Here is a 14,757-nt window from a genome sequence, read left to right as displayed (position 1 = left end):
ATTCACTTCAAATGAAGAATTGATAGCTGGAGTAGACAACCATTATGCAGCGCTGGAGGAAACTGATTTTCAAGATGGGATCACAGCACTGGAATACCATCAGACCAAGTGCATTAATCTACAAGGAGACTACACTGAAAATAAAAAAAAGTTTCAATGATGTAAGTACTTTTTTTCTATTCCATTCCAAGAACTAGATGGGTAAATCAAGTAACCAATGAGGAGATACTAGAAGAATTGGGGAGAAAATAAATATGTGGCAAAACTTGAGTAAAAAAGGAGACTTAAAGGAGTTTAGTTTCAGAGGGAAGTATTTGGGTAAAAGTTGTAGAGGGAGACCAAGATATAAATATGGTGGGCAGCTTTAAAAGGTGTAGGTTGCTGTAGTTATTAAGATTTGAAGAAGTTTGCACAGGATGGAGTAATGTGTAGAGCAGCGTTAAATCAGTCTTTGGACTGAAGGCCACGACAGCAGCGAAGATAAAAAAAACAACAGCTAGTAATGAAAGTGCTCATTCATATGTTAATCAGACTTTGTAAACAGTTATTAACTAATTTATTTGCTTATTAGATGCAGTAAGGAAATATTGAATGTATTTTAACAGCTCATCACGTATACACACTGTATATGAAATTTGGGGTTTATGGCATCTGAGCTCCTTCCTTTCAATTTTTTTTGTACATTTTAACACACATTCCAATCTTCCATGTTTAATGTTTATAGCTGGGTTTGTTCAAAAGTCTCTTTAATGTATTCTGTGCAATATTTTGCTTCTGTTTTGTCTATTAGGGTGTGACCAGTTTCTTCTTCATTCTTTACTTTAGATGTTATTCTAACTCACAAACCCAGCATTGCCCAGATATTGATTTTGCCAGTTTTCTGTTAGAAATTTAAACAAAAGCCTGAGCTATATTCATAGTTAAGTGTAAAAGAAAACTTCATTTCGATGTATTCCTGAAGACACCTTTGAAATATGGAACAGCCACACAAAGAACTATGCATAATGTACATATGTATTAAGTACAGTATCCGCATTAAGAAACATGATCCCAGACAATTTCTGTACACTGTTCACAGTTGCGTTGCATGTGTATGACACGATTTTGTAAACATCTCTTTGGCAATGCCTCTTTATAGCTCTGTAGATGGCTATTGCTTTTTGGCTACACCAGTTTGCACTTTGCTGTTGAAAGTTGTTATAAGTACTCCCAGGTGTCAGCGATTTCTTTAAGTTGACTGTAGGTGTGTCTTGGTAGTCAAGAATAAATGTATTAAAATGTCATGTGTGTTGCAGCATTTTTTTCATGGATCTCAGTGTCTGTGATGTCATATTTCTCAAACTATGTGTTATAAAATGGTGTATTTAAGTAGGTACATATAGTGGCATATGTGGATACTCTGTGAAATATGTTGCAAATTGAGTTGGTAGAAAAGAAGTAATAAATTTAAATGTCCAGCATGATGTGACAGTTTTTCATGCCTCTCTATAGTTTAAGCCATCATATCTCCTGACCTGTGTGTCATACAAAGATATAATTTTGTAGGTACATTCAGTGGCATATGTGGATGCTGTCTGCAGAATGTGTTGTGATTAGAGGAAAGAATTAATAAATTTAAATGTCATGCATAATACAGCAGTTTTCCTTGCATCTGAGTGTTTATGACATTGTATCCTCTGAACTATGTATGGAACCGTGATATACTTATATAGGTGCATTTAACGGCATATGTGGCTACTGCCTGAAAACTTTATTGCAAATAAGTAATAACATTCAAATGTCATGTATGATGTGACAATTTCTCACACAACCCATTGTTTATGACATCAGATCTGCTGAACTATGATAGGTAGGAGGTTCTTACTCCCACACTGATTGTTGCCTGACAGTAAGGAATATGTGTACCACATTTGGTTGAAGTGACTCTGGTGGTGCAGGAGGAGATGGCACCCCCCCCCCCTCCCCCACCCACACACACAAACCACCATTTTTATAATATATGTGGATTTTACCTGCAAAACTTCAGTCTTTACAGGGGATGTAAAGCTTTGAGAAAAGTTTTCAAGAACTTGTTTCACTTATTTTATGTGGTTCCTAAAAGTGATTTCTCACTTAGTATGTGCAAACATTTCCCAAGACTCTGCATGAGTTTTCCTGACCGCAATTCTGATAGTGTTCTTTTTTCTGTATATATTTACTTATATTCCACTGTTCTCTCTTGAAGGTTGTCTGGACAGGCTTTTACCATTTTAGAAACTACCACTGCTTGTTTATAGACCATATTTTCAATTCTGTATTCAGGGTGTGCTTCTTGAAGGTTGTTGAGATAGGCTATTATCTTTTTAGAACCTACCTCTGCTTCTTTACAGACCATATTTTCAATTCTGTATTCAGGGTGTGTACAGACACCTTATACAAACAAAATACTCCTCAGGAACTTCTTATATTTTCACAGTGCAGATATCATGCAGCTTCAAATACTCCTTTGTATACAAAGAAATATGCATAATGAACAAATGTATATGTATCCCTATGGAAATTTTTTTCGTTGTATTGTGATTGCAAAATGAACTCCAAAACTCTTTAAGTGTATTATCCATCTCAAGCACTGTGGTGACAAGCTCAGCTCACAGAAGCAGGAGAGCTTCTGTGAAGTTTGGAAGGTAGGAGACAAGGTACTGGCGGAATTAAAGCTGTGAGGATGGGGCTTGAGTCGTGTACGGGTAGCTCAGTCGGTAGAGCACTCGCCCGCAAAAGGCAAAGGTCCCGAGTTCGAGTCTCGGTCCGGCACACAGTTTTAATCTGCCAGGAAGTTTCATATCAGCGCACACTCTGCTGTAGAGTGAAAACTTCATTCTAGAAACATCCTCCAGGCTGTGGCTAAGCCATGTCTCCGCAATATCCTTTCTTCCAGGAGTGCTAGTTCTGCAGGTTCGCAGGAGAGCTTCTGTGAAGTTTGGAAGGTAGGAGACAAGGTACTGGTGGAATTAAAGCTGTAAGGATGGGGCATGAGTCATGCTTGGGTAGCTCAGTCGGTAGAGCACTTGCCCGCGAAAGGCAAAGGTCCCGAGTTCGAGTCTCGGTCCGGCACACAGTTTTAATCTGCCAGGAAGTTTCATCAGTTATATTAATTATAGACAGTTCTGACTACAGCAGTTGATTCCATGTATTAAATAATGAAGATATAACAAGTTTCAAAACTTTGATGCAATACCAATCAATACAAGGTCTCCTAAAGATGTAGTTCAGAGGTCATGTTCTACTGCCAGTTCCATTCTAAAAATTCTAGATGACAAAGATTAAATGCAGGCAGTCTAAACGAACTTAACTCCATTCATACAAAATTACAAAGATTCTAAATTAATTCATGACTGAGTTATTAAATAATACTAGTCTGAGAAATCGGTCATTTAGGTACTGGTACTGGGGCATAGAGCGGATGATCGCAGGTGTTCCCTTCAGCCGTCCACTGCACCCATATATAAATACAACCTGAGAGGCAGTGACTTCACTTCACTTTGCACCTAGCTATCAATCAATCCGTGTCAGTCAAAAGTTGGTAAATGTGCTGCCTCTGGTGATGTCACAGCGAGGCTGCAAGTAAACGTGTGTTCAATAAGAGTGGAAAGGGAACTCACAAGGACTGTAACCTGTTCTGGATTACTTAGATTTTTGAAAAGACAGTTTAACTTCAGACCCAGCTAACATACAGTCCGGATGAGTCAAATGCAGGCATATGCGCTGCCTTGGGTGATGTCATAACCTGGCCACTAATAAATTCATGTTTTTAGTAATAATGAGGACTGTACACTGTCCTGGATTGTTTAAATTTCACAAATGACTTGACTTTGCATTCAGCTGCCATATGATCCATGTCAGTCAAATGCTGGCTCACGTGCTGCTATGGGTGACATCACAGTCAGGAGGCAACTAAACACCTGTTTTCGGTACAAATAGGAATGGAACTCACAAGGACTGTACACCATCCTGGAACGCTTAGATTTCATGGAAGTAATTGTTTGTATGCAGCTCATAATGTTAACAAAACTGTGTGGCAAGTGGTGACATTATTTTCCACTTTTGTTGTGAGCAATTAACTTTACTAGAAGTCAGGGTGAAAGACCATTTAATGGGAACTTATTGTAGAGGTCACCTCTGAACTTCTCATAGTGCTGTTTATGATAGAGACATTATTATTACCCATTAGTTAAAACTTCCTGGGTGGAGAGGCCGTTGTCAATCTGTAAAACTCAATGGCCTCTCAGCCTGGAAGTTTTAACTAATGAAGATGCTGGCTGTGAAAGCCTACACATTATGATTATTATTACTATTATTAGGATTATTACTATGTTGTGCATGTGAAAGTTTATGAAATGTATCAATCAGTTAGAACTCAGAACTTTCATTTATAATCATAGTTCACTGGTGCTCAGTCCCACGTCATCTCCCCTGAAGCTACTGCAGTAGGTGATACTAGGTGCCATCCTCACTTTCACAGCTGCTGCTTCTGCTGCCTGCATTACGTCGCGACTCGTCAGATCACTTTTGCTGGTGCACTGCACCGGCAACCATTCATTAAAGTCAAGTAATTAATTTGAGAATATTTAAAGTATTTGTTAGTTGCTGCTAATAGGCTACTAAAAATGGAAAATATTGATGAAAATAATGTGAAAATTAAGATGGATACAGTCTCTGATGATGAATAATCAGAATCAGAAACTGGAATTAACTTGGATGCTTCCATCAAAATAATAAATGCAAAATCAGAATATGATTTGTCAAAAGGAGAATCTGAAATGAATTTCAGTGTTACTGCAGAATTAGAAGCATTTTCTGATGACAAGGTAATTGAAGTTGAGGTCAAAACGGAAATGGTAGAATTAATAGAGCAATCAGATCATGAAACTGAGCTCAGTATGTCTGAAATTGATCAAAGTCAGGGAATGATAGAAACTCCTTTACAACTAGTGGAAATGGCAAGTGGCAATGTAGAGGCACCAAATTGAATGCAAATGCTGTTTGCTAAACTTGAATCGCATCATAAAGAACTGAACAGTAAGATTGAGTCTAATAATAAAGAATTGTGCAATAAAATAGAATCCAATAGCAAACACTTAAGTAAGATGGAGTCTACTAATGAAGCATTAAAGGATGAAATGACCTCAAAACTGAATAGTTTAAATTATAAAATTGATACTAACCACCATGATCTGCTAGTAAAAGTAGGGCAACAACTAAATAAATTGTGTAATACTTTCAAAAGTGAAATTAGTGAAGTTTGGAAAGATTTCAAAGGAGCAGATGAACTTATGGAAAAGGAGGTTGGCAGAAAGAATAAACAGACTCCCAACCCACTACCTCATTCTTCATACATCTTACTAACTATATACTAACCCACAGCTACTTCTCCTTTGAAGGGGAGTTACACAAAGAATTTTGTGGTACAGCTGTGGGCACCTGCATGCTCCTATGCCAACTTGTCCATGGGCTGTCTAGAGGAAATCTTGCTAGCTTCCCAAAACCCAAAACCCCTGGTCTGGTGCATATTTGTTGATGATATCGTCATGATCTGGATGCAGGGCCAGGAAACCCTGTCCTCATTCCTTCATAGCATCAACATCTTCTCTCCAATCCACTTCACTTGGTCCTCCGTAGTCCAACGTGCCACCTTCCTGGATGCTGTTCTTCTTATCTGTGAGGGCTCTATCCACACCTCTGTCTACATTAAACCCACCAACCACCAGCAGTACCTGGATTTTGACAGCTACTGTCTGTTCCACACCAAAAAATCCATCCCATACAACTTGGCCACTTGGGGATAGCGTATCTGCAGTGATGGGAGCTCCCTTACTCAGTATCTTGAAGATCTCACAGAGGCCTTCACAGACAGATACTATTCACCAGACCTAGTCTGCAAACAAGTTTCCTGTCCATATACCCATACACATTCAGTCTTCCCACCACCCCCAAGAAACTGCTACAAAGGAGTGCCCCCTTCATTAACCAGTACCACCCCAGATTCAAACAAACTGATCCATATCCTTTGTCAGTGCTTTGAGTATCTATCATCATGCCCTGGAATTAGGGACATCCTACCCAAGATCCTTCCCACCCCTCCCAAAGTGGCATCCCATCAGCCACCCATAGCCTAGTCCATTGGTGTGCCACTCTCAATTGCAACCCCTTGCCACAGGAATCAAATCCCTGTGGAAAACCCAGGTGCAAGAGCTGCCAAATCCACCCACCCGGTACTTCCTATTCCATTTCTGTCAAAGGCTTACCCTACCCCATCAGAAGACAGGCCACCTGTGAGAGCAACCATGTTGCTTACCGCTACTGGAATCATTGCTCAACTTTTTGTATTGGTATGACTTCTAACCACTTGTCCACCAGAAAGAATGGATGTCAGCAAACTGTGGCCATGAACAAAGTAGATCACCATGAGGCACAACATGCAGCTGTACATAACAAGCTTGATTTCAAAGATCACAGCACATCCCGAGTCATCTGGATCCTCTCCTCTAGCACCAGCTTTTCTGAACTACACAGATGGGAGATATCCTTACAACACATTCTCCGCTCCCAAAATCATCATGTCCTTAACCTACAGTAGCACTCTGAGCCTCCACCCTGCACCCAAATGTTTCCACCCCCCTCTGTCCTGTAATCTCATCGTCATTCACCTGCCCTTGCCCTCATTGTGCGCTGCCCTCTGGTGGTGCACCCACCGGTCTTCTCTCCTTCTCTGTTCTTCTCCTTCCTGCTTCCCATTTTCCACCACCCCACTTTCCCTCCCCCACATCTCCTGATGCTGTGCCAGGCAGACCAGTCCTACCATCTCTAGTCCACGCATGTTCCGGTAGGCAGTGCCGATTCCTTCCACCATCTGTTCCCTGCTATCCCTTCCCCTTCCCTGCTGTGCTCTGGATTGTTGCTCCCATTTGACACATTTCTTTGGCAGTCTGGTTGGAGTGGCTGGAGATACATGGTGTGTGTGGGATGTGCTAGCTTGTGTAAATGTGTTTGCATTGTTGTTTTGTGGAGAAGGCTTAGGCCAAAAGCGTATGTGTAACAATCTTTTCATTGTGTCTGTCTGCAGCTCAGTGTGTCATCTTTACAGAGAGAACCAATCTAATCTTTTCATAATATCTTAGACATTATAAAACTTATTACAAAACTGGAAGTTACACATGTTGGTTGAAACTTGGCAGTCACATGTTATTTCCGTGCCCACATTCATTTCAAACATAATATTACCATTAAGTAATCCCTGAAGTTGAGAGAAAGCAACTGGATTAGGTGCCACAAATGCTAGTGTATATGATAAATCTACAGTGCATTCGGAAAGTCGCTGTGCACTGAGCTACTGACTGTGGGTGTGGATTACTTTTCTAGTTTGAATCAGAGTTGGTAGAACACAAGTTAGTAGAATGCACTGTCTTTTAATTTGTTCTGTTGTTTTGTAACCTATAACTATTTAGTTCAGTTGGTGTAAGCTATTGACTGTGATGTCTAGTGTTCAGACATTCAGTTTGTTTTTAAATTACAGACTTTCAACTGGGTAACATATTTTTCTTATAAAACGTGTTTCGACAAGGTGATAAATACAGAGATTTAGTACCAGAGGCATTTGATGAGAAATTCATGTAAAGAGCTTTTTTCTCACCATAATGTGGTTCATCTACTTATTGGTAAATTTCAAGAGACAGATCTGATGTTAGACACTGAACGAACTGGAAGATCATCTAAACTAAATGAACAGAAGTTGTTGGATATTTCCGACTCCTTGCAGGAGAGTCCTGCAAAGTCATTGGGCAAGTTGGCAGAATAAAATGTTATTGGGCCTGCAGCTATGCATAATGCAGGAGGGGAGATTGAAGTTGTTCCTGTGTAAAGTGACACTAGTGTGTGATTGAAAGACGTGGATCATGAAAAGTGTATGCATTATGTGGTTTGCATCTTTTATGGGAGTAGCACCATTGATATTGTTGATGTCACCGTTTACACTGACGAGGCCTAATTCCACCTCTCTAGTCATGTTAACACACAAAACAAATGCAAATGTTCAATGGGGAATCCTCATGCTTTGCATGAAATGCCTTTGCATAATTAGAAAACTGCAAAGTGAGTAGCGTTATCCAGACAGCGAATTATTGAATCTTTATTTTTGAAGAAACTTTGAACAGTGAACATTATTATTTAATGACACAATTTTACTGGCCAGGTAAAGAAAAGTGAAAGCAACTACTCACAATTCCAACAAGATGGTGCTACTGCTCACACAGTGAAAAACACTGTGCATCTTTTGAAGTTTTTTAGGGAATTGTCATCCCAAAAGCCTATGTTTTTTTTTCTTTGGGGGGCAGCAAAATATGTAGCATATCACAATTGCTCGCACACGCATTGTGACTTAAAAACTGAAGTAAATGACAATGGGAGAAGCATATAACTATCAGTTCTGCAAAAAGAGTCTTCCAATAAAATTAACTGGATTCATACTTCCATAACTGCCAGCATACATCATTTCCAACATATGTTTTAACTGCACAGGGACCTCTCCTTGAGGCTTTGAAAACAAATGGACTGAATGGCCACAAGAACAATTATGGAATAGAAAGCAACAAAACGTATTAAATTAAGTATTGATTAAGTTGAAAGTTGTAAATTGGGTGTGATACCTCTTGGAACAGGGATGGAATCAAAATTTTGAAGCATCTACAAATAAAGTTTTATGTTGTGTTAATTTGTTAAAATATTCTTAAAATTATGGAAATGCTTCCAATGTTTTTGCAGGAATAACACTTATATTGTCTCACTTAAAAAGGGTAAAGGAAGGAATTCTGTGGATTGGCCAAACTTTAATATCATTTCACAGTCAGGCAAACGGTGGCCTTAAGATACCCTTGCAGGAGTCAGTTGTGGTTTTTGTAACTGTAGTCCGGGGCTGCATAACAAACAAGGCAGGTGTGGAGTTATGTGCAGAGTAAGAAAACAGAGAGGGAGAAGCAGCATTGTGGTGGTTATAAACACTTCCCCCTGCCACATTGTTCGTCTCTTTGGGGATTTAATCCTGAAGTAAGAGAGCCCATATCCCATCCCAACCTTCCATAATTCACCTACCATGGATATCAACAGTACAACAAATTTTGTTTGTGTGTTACAGGTGTGAGGGGAGGTGAAAAGTGCTAGTACCTGTTACAGGAGGAGAATGAAGTATTAGTATTCAAAATTTTCTTATGTTTCCAATCTGTGCAATCTGTTTATTTCCTTTTTAGGGTTCCATACCTTAATTGGTAAAAATGAACACTTACAGGATCTCTTTGTTGTCTGTCTGTCCAAATGTTACTGTCCATCGGTCCAACTGTTACAAATCCTTTTTCTTAGAAACAGCTAGACATATCAAGTTGAAATTTATGCCACATATGGTCCCTTGGTGCAGTAAAAAATTGAAGTTTCTAAAGGGGCAATCAAAAGATACAGCCGTTTATGTAACAGATTTTGATAGTTGCAGACTTACTCATCAAAATCTTTAGGATACTTCCTGATGACTTAGGATTATGAAATTCGACAAGAAGTAAGATTTGACACAATAACAAAAGGAAAAAAACCTGAAAATTATTAATTTGTTTTGAAATTTATGTTGCATACTCAGGTCTATAGTCCCCTGGCAGTATAATAAATGTAAGCTTCTAAGTCTGTGGAATCAAATGATGCAGTCATTTATGTCATATATTTCAGTACTGCCCCCATGAACCATGCACCTTGCCATTGGTGGGAAGGCTTGCGTGCCTCACCCATACAGATAGCTGTACCATATGTGGAACCACAAAGGAGGGGTATCTGTTCAGAGGCCAGACAAATGTGTGGTTCCAGAAGAGGGGCAGCAGCCTTTTAAGTAGTTGGAAGGGGAAGTAGTCTGGATGATTGACTGTTCTGGCCTTGTAACATCAACCAAAACGGCCTTGCAGTGTGGTTACTGTGAACGGGTGAAAGCAAGGGGAAACTACAGCCATAATTTTTCCTGAGGACATGTAGCTCTACTGTATGGTTAAATGATGATGGCATCCTCTTGGGTAAAATACTCCAAAGGTAAAATAGTCCCCCATTCAGATACCTGGGTGGGGACTACTGAGGTGTATGTCGTTATCAGGAGAAACAGATATGGTATTCTATTGTCGGAGTGTGGAATGTTAGATCCCTTAATTGGACAGGTAGGTTAGAAAATTTAAAAGTGGAAATGGGTAGGTTAAAGTTAGATGTAGTGGGAATCAGTGAAGTTCACTGGCAGGAGGTACAGGGCTGGAAATACAAAATCAAACAGGGGTAATGCAGGAGTAGGTTTAATAAGGAATAGGAAAATAGGAATGCAGATAAGCCACTATGAACAGCATAGTGAACACATTATTGTAGCCAAGATAGACATGAAGCCCACACCCACCACAGCAGTACAAGTTTATATGCCCACTAGCTCTGCAGATGAGGAGATCGAGGAAATGCATGATGAAATAAATCATTCAGATAGTTACGGGAGATGAAAATTTAATAGTTATGGGGGTCTGGAATTTGATAGTAGGAAGAGAAGGAAAAGTAGTAGGTGAAAATGGACTGGGAAAAGGAGTTAAAGTGGGAGCCACCTGGTAGAATTTTGCACAGAGCATAATTTAATCATAGCTATAATTTGGTTTAAGAATCATGAAAGAAGGTTGTGTACATGAAGGTTTCAGATTGATTATATAATGGTAAGAAAGAGATTTTGGAACCAGGTTTTAAATTGTAAGACATTGCCAAGGGCAGATTTTGGCTCTGACCACAATTTCTTGTTATGACCTGTAGATTAAAGCTGAAGAAACTGCAAAAAGGCAGGAATTTAAGGAGATGGGCCTCAATAAACTGAAAGAACCAGCGATCGTAGAGAGTTTCAGAGGGATCATTAAGTAACAATTGACAAGCACAGGGGAAAGGAATACAGTAGAAGAAGAGTGGGTTGCTTTGAGAGATGAAATAGTGAAGGCAGCAGAGAATCAAGTAGGTAAATGGGGCTAGTAGAAATCCTTTGGGACCAAAAGAGGTAATGAATTTAATTGATGAAAGGATAAAATATAAAAATGCAATAAATGAAGCAGGAAAAAGGGAATACAAACATCTAAAAAACGAGATTGACAGGAAGCATAAAATGGCATAGCAGGAATGGCTGGGGGACATATGTCAGGATGAAGCTTATATCACTACAGATAAGATAGAAGCTGCCTACACGAAAATTAAAGGGACCTATGGAGAAAAGAGAACCATCTGTTTGAATATCAAGTGCTCAAATGGTAAACCAGTCCTAAGTAAAGATTGGAAAGCAGAAAGCTGGAAGGAGTATGTAGAGGGTCTATACAAGGGAGATGTACTTGAGGGCAATATTATGGCGTTGTGGCTCAGGATGTAGTGTCACTAGATACTGAGCATCGGTGAAAGAGGGAAGCAAAAGTCATTATTTTGTCAGGGATGGTGGGAGGGAAAACGTCACTTTGTGGATGGTGGATTGGGCTCTTGGCTCAGTGGTTAAGGGGTGAGTGAAACATTGGTGGTTCCATTGTCAGTCTTTTATTGACACCCAAGACACTTTACAGAAACAGAGTAATACAATATGTTTTAACTTGCTCAATTCCTGAAAGCAATGGTACTGCAAGGAGACATAGCATGCAAATTCCAGTGACCACTGGTACAGTGATGTCTCGTGTTGCAGCAAATGCCAGGTGGCATACTATTCTTTCACTCATTATTGTATCTGTGACCCTCTGTGGCAGTGGCATGGTCTTCTCCTTGTGAATTTGCTGATTGCATTTTTAACAAGTGGCTCTGGCATGGTGCGGAGTGCTCTGTCCTGGAATTGAACCAGCAACCCTCAGGTTTTGTGTCTTCTGGTAGAGTTCATCAAGCTCTATGTTCACAGGTGACCCATTTGGTGAAGCAGCAGTCCCTTTGTTCTCACCAGCCACCAGGGTAAGTACCACACAAACTTCTTTTTGGTAACATCTGGGATGGCATCTTCTGCGTTGACCAATTGGTGCAGTACTGACATGTTCTTCTGTTGACCAGTGTAGTGACCAAGTCGTTGCAGCAAAGTATGACGTTCTCTAACTAACCATCAGTCTGTCTGTCCAGGCAATGTTTCTTTGTCTCTTCTATCTCCCCTCAAAGGACCACCTCATGCCAATTTATCAGAGATATTTATTTGGTGTTTTCACCAATGTCACAAAGTTTGTAGGGCAGTGACTGACTCTTTCATCATTTATCTATGCTTCTCACATTGGGCAGAAACATGACCAATGTTTTATTTCTATGCCTTGTGTTACATCTGTGCTGGAATGGTCATGCATTGCCCTGTCATCCTCCTCTACATCATCAGATATGTCATTCACATGAGTTCAGTCTGCTGACAGTTCCTGGAGCTTTGACCACTGATGTGTGAACTGCACCGGTCGTTCTCCTTGGAAGCATTGCCAATCTGGTTGGTTGTTGATCTGTTGAAGTGCTGACTGCTGCAGTGCAAACTCCTCTGGTCATCGGCCTCCTTGTTCAACTGCTGTCACATCCAAATATTGTGGCTTAACGTGTCAAAATCTCTAAATTGTTCACTTAATCAATAAGAAGTTTTTACATATTTTTCTGTCAGATCTCTGCTTTGAACAACTCCAGATAACACATAATTACTACACACAATTATTATACACCATACAATGGAAATGGGGAGGAAGTAGATTGAGGTGAGAAGGGAGGTATGATACTGCATGAAGAGTTTGACAAAGCACTGAAAGAAGTTGAAACAGGGTCCCAGGAGCAGACAACATTCTGTTAGAGCTAGTGATAGCCTTGGGAGAGCCAGCCTTGTCAAAACTCTTCCATCTGGTGAGCAAGATGAATGAGACAGGTGAAATACCAGCAGACTTCAAGAAGAATATAGTAATTACAATTCCAAAGAAAGCAGGTGCTCACAGATGTGAAAATTACTGAACTATCAGTTTAATAAGTCATGGTTGTAAAATACTAACAATAATTCTTTACAGACAAATGGAAAAACTGGTAGAAGCTGACCTTGGGGAAGATCGGTTTGGATTCCAGAGAAATGTAGGAACATGTGAAGCAATACTGACCCTATGACTTCTCATAGGTGATACCCAATAAAGTGATTGAACCAATGTATGCCATATCACCACCCCTAACTAAAATAATCAACCAATTTTTTGAACAGGGATGCTTTCATGATGTGTTGAAGTATGCTGATGGCTGACCTAGGTTCAAGAAAGGGTCAAGGGAAGACATGGGAAACTATTCCCCTACTTCTATTTTTCCAGCCCTGTCAAAAGTGTTAGTGAAAGTAACTCTATACCACATCAAATATCTTATTGTAAAAAAGTGGTATTATTATAATCAAGCAATTTGAATTTCAACCAGGAAAAAACTCTCTAGGTGCAGTGAATAACTTTATTAGTTACGCAAATCATTGGATCAGAGGAATAAAGTTGCATGTATCTCCTGTGGTCCTACAAAAGCATTTTACTCCATGAACCATGCCGTGCTTATTTGCAACTAAGACAAATATGGGATTAAGGACAATGCTCTGAATTGGCTCATCTCATACTCACACAGCAGAAAACAAAGGGTAACTATCACTTCAATTCCATGGATTATTATTCTGAATGGAGTACAGTATCAGAAGGTGTACCTCAATGCTCCGTTTAGGGATCAATTCTGCACCTATTGTATGTAAATGACTTACCCATAAATCTAAATTGCCCATCAATATTGTTTGCAGACAGTGTTTGTGTTTTAATTGAAGATAATAATGCAGAAAAAATTTTGAGCTCTGTTGTAAGCACACTGGATACCCAAGAAAACTGGTTCCAGTTAAATGGGTTGAAACTTAACAAGTCAGAAACCCATATGGTACATTTCAAAATTAAAAGTTTGAAAAATGGAACACACAGCAACAGAACGTACCAGCGTGACTTCAAACACTTTGTTACAGGAAATGTTCAAAATGTCCTCCGTTAGTGAGGATACATGCATCCACCCTCTGTCGCATGGAATCCCTGATGCAGCCCTGGAGAATGGCGTATTGTATCACAGCCGTCCACAATATGAGCACGAAGAGTCTCTACATTTGGTACCGGGGTTGCGTAGACAAGAGCTTTCAATGCCCCCATAAATGAAAGTCAAGAGGGTTGAGGTCAGGAGAGTGTGGAGGCCATGGAATTGGTCCGCCTCTGCCAATCCATTAGTCACCGAATCTGTTGTTGAGAAACGTATGAACACTTCGACTGAAATGTGCAGGAGCTCCATCGTGCATGAACCACATGTTGTGTCGTACTTGTAAAGGCGCATGTTCTAGCAGCACAGGTAGAGTATCCCATATGAAATCATGATAACGTGCTCCATTGAGTGAAGGTGGAAGAACATGAGGGCCAGTCGAGACATCACCAACAATGCCTGCCCAAAAGTTCACTGAAAATCTGTGTTAATGATGTGATTGCACAATTGCGTGCGGATTCTCGTCAGCCCACACATGTTGATTGTAAAAATTTACAATTTGACCACGTTGGAATGAAGCCTCATCCATAAAGAGAACATTTGCACTGAGATGAGGATTGACACAATGTTGGATGAACCATTCGCAGAAGTGTACCCGTGGAGGCCAATCAGCTGCTGACAGTGCCTGCACATGCTGTACATGTTACAGAAACAACTGGTTCTCCCGTAGTACTCTCCATA

Source organism: Schistocerca cancellata, chromosome 5 (assembly GCF_023864275.1).
Source record: "Schistocerca cancellata isolate TAMUIC-IGC-003103 chromosome 5, iqSchCanc2.1, whole genome shotgun sequence".
Classification (NCBI taxonomy): domain Eukaryota; kingdom Metazoa; phylum Arthropoda; class Insecta; order Orthoptera; family Acrididae; genus Schistocerca; species Schistocerca cancellata.
This window is presented reverse-complemented; position numbering follows the sequence as displayed.